Source organism: Pleurodeles waltl, chromosome 6 (genome assembly GCF_031143425.1).
Source record: "Pleurodeles waltl isolate 20211129_DDA chromosome 6, aPleWal1.hap1.20221129, whole genome shotgun sequence".
NCBI classification, from domain to species: domain Eukaryota; kingdom Metazoa; phylum Chordata; class Amphibia; order Caudata; family Salamandridae; genus Pleurodeles; species Pleurodeles waltl.
In genome coordinates this window covers 1445182378-1445193200 of record NC_090445.1, presented here as the reverse complement: position 1 = coordinate 1445193200, position 10823 = coordinate 1445182378, and positions in this window count along the sequence as shown.

Genomic DNA, 10823 nt, shown 5'->3' with positions numbered 1-10823 from the left:
CTCAAGAAGTGAGGAGGAGGCTTTGATGTGTTGAAAGAGGTTGTTCCATGTCTTGGGTGCAATGTAGAATGAGCGACCCTCAGTTGTGCTTCTGCGGATGCAGGGAATGTGTGAAAGTGAGAGTGAGGCAGAGCATAAGTGTCTGGTGGGTTGGTCAATGTTTATGCAGCTGCTCAGGTATTCTGGTCCTGTGTTGTGTAGGGCTTTATATGTGTGCCTGAGAAGTTTAAGTGCCCTATCTCCTTTGTGTATTGTGGACACCTGTGCACCTGAACAGTGGCACTCCCTCATACACTAAAACAAGAATTGACAAAGGCAATAGATGTGCCTTTATGAACAAGTGACAAGCTACTAGCTATGCAACAGAATAGCCTGCTGCACGAGATCCTAGCAGAAAAATAACACAGATAACTATTTGCAAGTTGTGAGGAATGTGGTGTATTATAAGGTGTGGTTGCGCAGGCTCACCATGAAATACTCTCATGTTACCGACTTGGATCCACTCAGGCTCATTTGTTAAACCTTAGCTCAACCCTTGATAGCTGTGGCTTTCAGCATTTAGGCTTAAGAGGCACAAGTGTAAAGCATTTAGAAGTACTAAAAAAATAAATTAAGAAAGCCACACAACACTGCAGAAATTGGACACCAATTTTTAAAAAGAGACCTTATTTTTGTGTATCTTTGGACATCAAATGAATAAAATCCACTGGAAAGTTCCAGAGACTCAACTTTTTAGGTAAATCGTAAATCACAGCATTTCACTCAAAAAACGTCAACAAGCATTGGTAACTGCAAAGTATGGAAAGATTGTTTGAGTTGTGTTGGCTATACCGGCCTGCTTTGGGTGACAATCTGACAGAAGGAAGATCAGGGACTGCGGCAATGTGGAGTAGTAAGAAAGTTACCTTGGCATCAAAGCAGTCTCAAGTTCAGTTCCTGGCTTTATAGACAAACCACAATAGACTTCAATGGAATAGTCCTGATAAAAGGGATACAGGATGTTGAAGATGCTGTAAGATGACGAGGATGCTGTATGATTGGCAGGTGTCTTCCTGGGTCTACACCTTGATTCGTGGTCCAGGAGGAGTACTTTGGCCACTGGGATCGATGTCCCTCAAACTCCTCTCTGGTTCAGCAAAAGTTCTGTACCCACTGGACTAGTAGTCTCCTGTCACAGCAATACCAGATGTTTCCTTTGGTGAAGGCAAGGTTCCATCTTGAGAGACCAAACTGCACTCTGACAATTATCCCTGTTCCGGCAGACTTGGGTGTAACTATTGAGCATCAGGGCTTGGTCATCCGGGTTGCATATTGGCGTTCAGTGGTAATCAGGCAATTATGGCTATAGACTGGCCAGAATGGCCCTCTTCAGTTTTTGTGGCCCTGGTACTGTAACAGGAAGTCAACCAGCTGACACTTGGAAAAGTGATGATGATGCACCACTTCTCTTGCGCCCCCCCCACTGGCACCTAACACCATGGTTCCACTGTATTTACAATATAGTGCACCATGGCGGTTGTTAGCACAATATCGTCAACATTTTGCTATTGTGGCCCTTTGCTACACTAATGTCAAAATGTTGGCGCTAGTGCAACAAAGCACAGGAAGGCCCATTGAATATAATGAGTGTGTCATTTTAATGCCTGCTCTCAGCAGGTGTTAAAAATGATGGAGAAAATGTCACGGTGAAATGCTGAAATTTCACTACGCCATTTTTTCAGGCCTCCCTACGCCGGAATGCCCCCTTGCATACATTATGCCTGCCTCAGGCATAATGTGGCGCAAAGGGTTACAAAGTGGCGCAATGCAAGCATTGTGCCACTTTATAAATATGGCGCAGCAGAAAAGCCATCTTAGCATAAAATTATGACACTATGGCAATTCTGAGGTGGCCCAAGGCACTTGTAAATATGCCCCTTGGAGTTCACCTCCTCTGTCTGGGGTTCGGGAGCTACTTTTCACAAACCAGGCACCAGAGGTACAGTCCCCTCTTTGCTAGCCCATGAATCAGCAGGTGCAGTCCAGCCGGTTGATACAGCCTCTCGTGCAAGGTCCAGGGAACTGCAGGGCAGTCCTTCTTTGGTACTCTCTCAATTGTAAGGTCAGCCAATGTGTTACTAGGACCCTTCCAGCTTGATGACTAATTCCTGCAATGTGTGACATCTAACTGTCTCAGAGTGCACTATACTGCCCATTCTCAAGATGGCAGAACCCCTCTCGCAGTGTTTGGAGCTTGGTAGCCCACCCCAGAGGTGTGCGTCCTTGGGGTTCCAAGTCCATGGTAGAACTGGTTTGGCAACTGGTCTCCCTCTCTGTTTCCGACACCAACCTGTCTCCCTCAGCAGAAGAGCAGCCCCTTCTCATGTGTGTTGACCATTTGCCCTTCAAATGGATCTTTCCCTTTGAAGCTTGCCTTTTGGGGTCACACTCTGTTTAGCTTCCTGTCAGGGAAGGGTGACGTCTCTTCCAGCAGCAGGTTTCTATTTTTCATACTCCTGGGAATCTTTCACACTTCTCTCCAAAAGGTCAGACGCTGACTTTGTCACCAGTATCTGCGAGGGGCCACAGGAAGACTTACGCAAGTGGCAAATTTCTATTAAATCAAATCAAATCATTAACATTTATAAAGCGCGCTACTCACCCGTGCAGGTGTTAAGGCGCTAGGGGAAAGGGGGGGGTTACTGCTGCTCGAAAAGCCAGGTTTTTAGGAGTCTCCGAATGCGGAGTGGTCCTGGGTGGTCCTGAGGCTGGTGGGGAGGGAGTTCCAGGTCTTGGCTGCCAGGAAGGAGAAGGACCTCCCACCTGCCGTGGAGCGGCGGATGCGAGGGACGGCAGCAAGCGCGAGGCCAGAGGAATGGAGGAGACGGGTGGGGGCGTAGAAGCTGAGGCGACGGTTGAAGTATTCCGGTCCCTTGTTGTGGAGGGCTTTGTGTGCGTGGGTGAGAAGTCGGAAGGTGATCCTTTTGCTGACTGGGAGCCAATGCAGGTGTCTCAGGTGTGCAGAGATGTGGCTGTTGCGGGGTACGTCGAGGATGAGGCGGGCCGAGGCGTTTTGAATACGTTGCAGGTGTTTTTGGAGTTTGGCGGTGGTCCCAGCGTAGAGGGTGTTGCCGTAGTCCAGGCGGCTCGTGACGAGGGCGTGGGTCACGGTTTCTCTAGTGTCGGCGGGGATCCAGCGGAAGATCTTGCGGAGCATGCGGAGGGTGAGGAAGCAGGCGGAGGACACGGCGTTGACTTGCTTGGTCATGGTGAGAAGAGGGTCCAAGATGAAGCCGAGGTTGCGGGCGTGGTCTGCGGGGGTTGGAGCGGTGCCGAGGGCCGTGGGCCACCAGGAGTCGTCCCAAGCGGATGGGGTGTTGCCGAGGATGAAACTTCCGTTTTGTCAGAGTTCAGCTTTAGGCGGCTGAGCCTCATCCAATCTGCGACGTCCTTCATGCCCTCTTGTAGGTTGGTCTTGGCGCTGGCGGGGTCCTTGGTGAGGGAGAGTATAAGTTGGGTGTCGTCGGCGTAGGAGGTGATGATGATGTCGTGCTCGCGTACGATGTCGGCGAGGGGGCTCATGTAGACATTGAAGAGTGTCGGGCTGAGCGATGAGCCTTGAGGTACGCCGCAGATGATCTCGGTGGGGTCTGAGCGAAACGGTGGGAGGTAAACTCTTTGGGAACGGTTTGAGAGGAAGGAGGCGATCCAGTCCAGGGCCTGGCCTTGGATCCAGGTGGAGCGGAGGTGGGTGATTAGGGTGCGGTGACAGACGGTGTCGAAGGCAGCCGAGAGGTTGAGGAGGATGAGGGCGACTGTTTCACCGTTGTCCATCAGGGTTATGATGTCGTCTGTGACTGAGATGAGGGCGGTTTCAGTGCTGTGGTTGGTTCGGAATCCGGTTTGTGAAGGGTCGAGCAGGTTGTTGTTTTCCAGGAAGGTGGTCAGCTGTTTGTTGACGGTGTTCTCTATTACCTTGGCGGGGAAGGGCAGGAGTGAGATGGGGCGGAAGTTTTTCAGGTCGCTCGGGTCAGCCGTAGGTTTCTTTAGTAGGGCGTTGACTTCGGCGTGTTTCCAGCATTCGGGAAAGGTAGCAGAAGAAAATGAAGAGTTGATGACGGGCTGGAGGTGCGGGGCGATGATGTCGTCGGCTTTATTGAAGATGAAGTGAGGGCAGGGGTCCGATGGGGCGCCGGAGTGGATAGAGTTCATGATGGTTTTGGTTTCTTCAGTGTTGATGTGGGTCCAGTCGTTGAGGGTGATGGCCGGGGGTGCGGGTTCGGTGATGCTTGGTTGGGTCTGGTGTCCGAAGCTGTCGTGGGTCGCTGATCTTGCGATGGAAGAAGGTGGCGAGGGAGTTGCACAAATCTTGTGAGGGTGTGACGGCGTTGGGGTTGGAGAACTCCTTGACAATGCTAAAAAGTTCTCTGCTGTTGTGGCTGTTTTTGTCCAGTCTGTCGGTGAAAAAGTTCCTTTTGGCAGCGCGGATCAGGTGGTGGTGTTCGCGGGTAGCGTTGTTGAGGGCGGTCATGTTGTCAGCGGTGTGGTCCTTGCGCCAGGCAAGGCATATTAAATGCCTTTCTTGAAAATTTACATTCAATTCAACTTGGGCATCAAGTCAGGTCTAATGTAATGATTATTTTGATACTTTGATATATCAGCTTTTTTAGTCCTTCTTAGTAGAAGTTAGCATAGCTGACTTGTCAGCTTGTAACCCTGTACTAACCTTTCCACAGAACAAACAACAGTTAACTGTTTTACTATTAAGAAATAAAAAAATAAAATTCTACTCTTTGCTATACAGCACCCTGCCTTAGGACTCAATAGGTCTGTTATAGGGGTGACATATATATATATATATATATTAAAAGGGAGGTTTTAGTTTTGCCATTAGTTTAAATGATAAAGTGGAGTTAATAGTTTAAAACCTCTCAGTCAGTGTGATTGTGCTTCCACATCCAGGTTGGCACAATCAGGGGCATATTTATAGTGCCCTAGTGCCACCTTTCGCCACATCAACGTCATTGTTTTTTATGTTAATTTGGCCCAACCATGCCAAATGCGCCAGGCATAATGTACGCAGAGGGGGCGTTCCCTCATTAGGGAAGCCGGAAAAATGGCGTAAAGGAAATCAATGAGCTTTCCTTTTGCCATTTTTCATGGCACTTTTAATGCCTGCTCCAGATATTTTGGTGCTACTTCTGCAGAGTACATCAATAGCGTCATGAATAATGACACTATTTCCCCCTACCCTGCACCATATTTTAAATACGGCGCACACATGGTGGTGGTAGGGGGGTGCTAAGGGGAGAAAAATTCCTTAAATCTGCCCCTAAATGATGCAGACTTGCTGGATCACTTTAGCTTTCAGGTCTTGGGTACCCCTGGCACCACATGCTAGGAATGAATAAGTAAATAAAGTAATATCAATTGGGTATAAGACAATATATACTTTGTATGGTCCGAACACTTGCACTAAGGTTTGGTTAGAAAGCCTTAGTGCACTTTGAGAGTCGAAAAACCAGCAGCAGCAGTCCAAACCCTGGGGGGTGTTCATGCAAAAAGAGGAATTCCTTAGACAGGCACTTAATAGCTCATAACTGCAAGTCTGAGGCTGCAAGTAAGAAAGTATCAGAAGTTAAGGGAAAACGCTTGCAAAAACAGGGTTAGAATCCTGTTCGATGCTTCGGGTATTTGGTTCTCTGGAGCAACCCAGGAACTCAAACCCCAGCTGCGTGTGTGGTCAGCATACCTCCCCCATTCCACAAATGCTGTATTTTTGTGCCAAGTCCTTAATTTTTATGCAAAATGTGTGAGGTAGGCACCAAAAGAAAGGAAGATTAATTAAGTCTGCTGTATAGTCAAATTTCTGAAAAATATGCAAATTTTAGTTGCTCGTTTAAACTGGATTTGGGGGTAACACAGAGACTGGATGGGAGGAATGTGAAATGGGAAATCAGCTTCTGGAGGATAGAGCAAGAAGACACATGCACTTCTATAGAGTGCTCAAAGAAAAAGAAAAAAGTAGTTCACTGATGTCAGACATAGAATTATACAAGTCATCTACAAAAAGGAGGATGACAGCACCAGCATACCTTCACAGGTGATAGTGCGCTTTACAAATACACATAGCAAAGAAGCAATGCTGCATCAAGGAACAAACACGAAAAGCGGAAGAAAAGCCATTGAATAAGAAGCCAGAAAATAATAATAAAACTACAAATGACAAGCAATGGGCTTAACTAAAGCCCACTCTAAGTATCAGTATTGTGAAAATAGGTCTTCAATAACACACTGCTAAATGCTGTCTATAAGTGAAACATAAAACAGTTGTATTGGGACTGCAGCACACACAGAAATGGAAATACTAGGAGAAATAAAGATACTTCTTCTTGTTGTGCCTCCCTCATGCCTCCCCTAAGGTGGTGTAGGCAGGGTGGCTTTACTTGGCCTTGTAAATATAGCCCTGCAGTGTGCGCCACCGGACCGTCACTAAAAGTAATGTTCCAGCGGCACACATGGGCTTGTTAATAAGCCCTGGAGTTTGGATAGAAATTTACAGAGTTCAGGATAAGACTTTGGAAAAAAAGTCAAGCTAATGATTTTAAAAATATGTCTAAATGTGACTTTGAGGACCTAAATATGACTTTTGCCCAGTGGAATTCCCAGTGTGCCGATGATTTAGTAATTCTTGCACCCAACTCTACCCACCCCATTCAAAAGTTTGAATGGGGTCTGTGCTCTGGAAGGCTCAATATAAAAAAGTTTTAAGACCAATGAAATAACATCACACTATCTGTTGGGCCTGGCCCTTTTTTTCATCCCAAAACTTTTTGCCCCCTTCTTCCTATTTTTGCTGACCAGTTGTTGTTGGATTTAGGACTCTGGGCACTTTACCACTTCTAAACAGTGCTTAAGTGCAAATGCTCTCTGTCTAAATTGTATTGGTGATTGGTTTATCCATGATTGGCATATTTGATTTACTAGTAGGTCCCTAGTAAAGTGCACTATGCCTGCCCAGGACCTGTAATTAAAATGCTTATAGTGGACCTGAAGCACTGATTGTGCCACCCACATGAGTAGCCCTGTACACATGTCTCAGACCTGCCACTACAGTGTGTGTGTGTGTGTGTGTGTGTGTGTTTGCAGTCTGGTACTACGAATTCTACCAGGCAAGTGTACCCACTTGCCAGAACCAAATCCTCCCTTTTAATACATGTAAGGCATCCCTCAGGTAAGCCCTAGGTAGCCCCGTGGGCTGGGTGCAGTGCATTTAAAAGGTGGGATATGTATTGGTGTGTTTTACATGTCCTGATAGTGAAAAACTGCCAAATTTGTTTTTCCACTATTGCAAGGCCTATCTCTCCCATAGGTTAACACGAGGGACTGCCTTTAAATATTAAGTGCAATTTCTCATTGGGAGCAGATGGAGATGTGGAGTTGGGTGTCTCTGAACTCATAATTTAAAACTACATCTTTTGGTAGAGTTGGTTTTTAGATTGTCTTTTTTAAAATGCCACTTTTAGAAAGTGGACATTTTCTTGCTTAACCATTGTATGCCTCTGCCCGTCTGTGGAATCCACACTTGGGTTAGACTGACAGTTGGGCCGTTTGTGAATTGCCTCTAGACAGTGACACAAAGGGAGCTGGGGTGTAGCCTGCATATCCTGATGAGTCTCCTGGGCTAGAGTGAGGTGGGAGGAGCTGACACCTGCACCTGAAAGGACTGTGCCTGTCCTCCCACAATGCAGTCTCTGGCTCCTGGAGTGTGTCTGGGGCCAGGCCTGGGCAAAGCAGGATCTTGTCAACAACGGACTTTCCTTTGAAGTTTACCTACTTCAAAGGCCAGAACTGGTAGAAGTAGTGGGCCCAAAACCCTAGACTTTTAGAACACTTCTGGGTCAAGAGGAACCTCTTCCAAGGAGATGAGCTGAAGAGCTGGAAGTGAAGTACTGCCCATTTACTGTGTGTGCTTTGCTGGGCTGGCCTGCAGTTGCTGCTTCTGCCTTTGAGAGGGCAAAGACTGGACTTTGCTGTCTATGCTGCTTGAGAAGATTCTCCAAGGGCTTGGACTGAGCTTGCCTCCTATTAAGAAGTCTCAGGGACAGCAAACAGCTACCAGCCTCTGGGTACACTTGCTATGGACTCTAACTCACCAGGTGTGCCTATTTCAGTTTCTGTGCCCTTGTGAGTGAACGCTGGTGAAGAACCAAGAAAAAACAAGTAAACCAAATTCAGACGATGCCCATACTGATGCCGCTGCCGGGTCCCACGACGACGCCTGTAACTGAAGCTGTGATCCCTGCTATAGTGCTACGATCTCGACCGACCCCACAGGCCTGACGCTGCCACAACCTCGCTTTTGTCCACGACTCCGTGAGTCCCGAAGTGCTGTGTCAACGACGTCCGTGACAACCAACTGTGCTGGAAGTGTAGGGAACCAACACTTTGCACTGACGCTATCTCATTTCCATTGCACTGCAGCAAGGACCCAATACCTCACACTGATCCCTCTGCTGCTCTTCTCCACAGCAAAGGATCCAGCAATCCCTCAATCCTCGACTCCGTGCACCAGCTTGTTTTCCTCACTGTGCCTGAGGGTCCGTGCGACTCCGTGACAAGCACCATTGGCATCGGATTGTTGGGAACAACTCCGTCACAACGCCGTGATTACACCATATTGAAGCATTTGTGTTTCTAACTGCTATAGTGAAGTTTAATCTTTGAAAATTCATAACTTTGCTTGTGTATGTTGGATTTTTGTTGTTTTGGTCTTGCTTGATTTGGATAAATATTGGCTATTTTTCTAAACTGGTATTGGGTCTATTTTGTACTCTTTTCACTGTATTATTGTGTGTTATGTGCAAATGCTTTACACATTGCTTCTGGGATAAGCCTCACTGCCTGTGCCAAGCTACCAAGGGGGTGAGCAGGGGTTATCCTAGGTGTGTATCTCTATTACCCTAGAGCGATTGTCCCTGCTTAGACAGAGTTCGAACCGACTGCCAGTCAGAGACCCGATTTCTAACACTATCCTTCAAATCCCACCTACAAATGCCCATAGAAAGCAGATACTAGACAGAACAACCATTTCAACATCATGCTGACAACACAGAACAAAGCAGTATTGTTAGCAAAGCGCTGCCCAATAAATTACACTGTCACACATCATCACTGCAGCATACTATGTAGAAACATGCAGATAAAAGTATCATAAATTTAACACATACTTACAAGCACCACATTGCTTCATAAGACACTGACCTTTATTGTGATGCACATACAAAACACACTATAATCTGTTCAATCAATATAGAATTCATTGCCCCAATTGAGTGAAAAATGGAAAGTCCTTTGGAGGAAATTGAAACGTCTGATATTCTATGCCCACTGAAAACTGAGACTTCCTGTCTGTGCCATGTTAGAATGAGAGGCATGGCTGGTGATATGCTAACAGTGGAAGCAGGCAGAGAGGTGATATTGGATGCTATGCCATTGGCTTGGTATCACTGGTGCCTGGGGAGGCAGGTTCCCCTTTCTCTGGAGATTTACTTGTACTAGCTCCCGAAGAAATCTGCAGGAATGGAAGTACATTGACTAAACTCCTATAAGTAACACTCTAAGGGGTCTATTCACCAGGGTAAAATTACATGTGAGTAAATCTACACATGTACGTTTGCCCTTACACTTTTTAATAACTTTACTCTACTGGGTTATTCAGCATTAACGAGTGTATGCCACCCAAAAGCGTAGACTTATATGTCTACTCCCCCTGATAAAGGCGGTGGAGCTAAATTTACGAGTCTTAATTTACTACAACCAAAAAAGGCGCAGTGGTAAATTCAGCACCATGCAGGGTCAGCCATACAAACTGCAACTTCCTCCGATTATAAATATTAGAGGTGAGTTGAAATAAAATCTCATAGGAAATATAGTTAGATTAAAGTCAAATAAATTATTTTAAATAGTTAAAATATGAATAAGATTAACTTAATGTTAAAAATATCTCAATATAAAACATTTTGTATTTTAACATATTTTAGCAATCTTTTTGAAATTGAAGATTAATGTAATATTAATGTTTATTAAAATATAATTAAATTGTTTTTGATTAATTGTATGCATCACTTTTTATAATTGTTATCACATAAAAAATATTATTTTTACTTTAGGTGTGATTTTTCTTTTTTTAAATATTTTAAAAATAATGTTAATTTAATTTACTATATTAATTGAATTAAATATTTATTTAAATGTTAAGTTAATAGTCCTGTGGTAATTTTGACTTTGCTTTACATTTAACATAAATAGATAAAATGAGTTTACATTACTATTTAATATAAAATATTTTATGTTTTTGAAGTTTATTACACTTTTTAATATTTTTCATGTTTAATACACATTTTAATGTTTCCCTAAACTGAACCATAAGGATATCGCCACCATGATGGTGGAGCCCTCCATATGGCAAAGTATAAGGAAACATTAAAATGTGTATTAAACATGAAAAATATTTAAAAAATAATATTAAATATTGGTGTACCTTTTAAATGCAAAACACAAGAAAGTTACATTATGAATAACTGAATGTAAAATATTTTTATGGTGAACTTGTTAAATTAAAATTGTTTCGTGAAGTTTAAATTAGAAAATTGAAGTAAGAAAATTATGTTTTATTATGTATTATTACTAAAAGTGATGAATAGATTTAATAGGAAAAAGTGTTACTATATTGTAATTAAACTTAATTTTACATCATATTTTAAATTAAAAATGTAATTTAAATGTTAAAACAATTACAAAACATGTTTTATTTTCAGATAATATTGAATGAATTGCATATG